Source organism: Gossypium hirsutum, chromosome D12 (assembly GCF_007990345.1).
Source record: "Gossypium hirsutum isolate 1008001.06 chromosome D12, Gossypium_hirsutum_v2.1, whole genome shotgun sequence".
NCBI classification, from domain to species: domain Eukaryota; kingdom Viridiplantae; phylum Streptophyta; class Magnoliopsida; order Malvales; family Malvaceae; genus Gossypium; species Gossypium hirsutum.
The window spans coordinates 49025920-49026509 of NC_053448.1; positions in this window are offsets into that span (position 1 = coordinate 49025920).

Genomic DNA, 590 nt, shown 5'->3' on the forward strand with positions numbered 1-590 from the left:
TTTAATCTTTAAATGATACCTTAAATCTTATATAGCTAAATTTAAATGAAAATTTTTAAATAAATAGAACATTATCGCATAACTTTTAAAAGTAAAAACTAAAAATAAAAATGGTTTTTGTTTTTTTTTAAGTCGACAACTAATTTTTGTTTTTTTTCCAAAAATAAAAATGGTTTCGACTAGGGGTGAGCATTCGATCGAATCGAACCGAATTGAATCAAAAATTTTCGAGTTAATCGAGTTTTCGAATCTCATTTTATCATCCTAACTTTATTTGAAGTTTTCTCGAATCGAGTCGAGTGAGATGGAATTCGAATCGAATCGAATCTAATATATTTGTTCGAGTTAAATTTTAAAAAATAATTTTGGGTCCTTGTAACCATTGTCACCCATCGTAATAAAATTTGTCCACCTTAATCAAATTTTTTATTAACTTTCATCATTTCATAATTTATTTATTAATTTTTTATATATTGGTTAGCTTCTTTGCTTGCTTAGTTGTTTCAATTATCTTCAGATTCTTGTCACTATGTATTTTAGAATTGAAAAATATATTAAATGTAAAAATATGATTTTTTAATAAAAGTTAT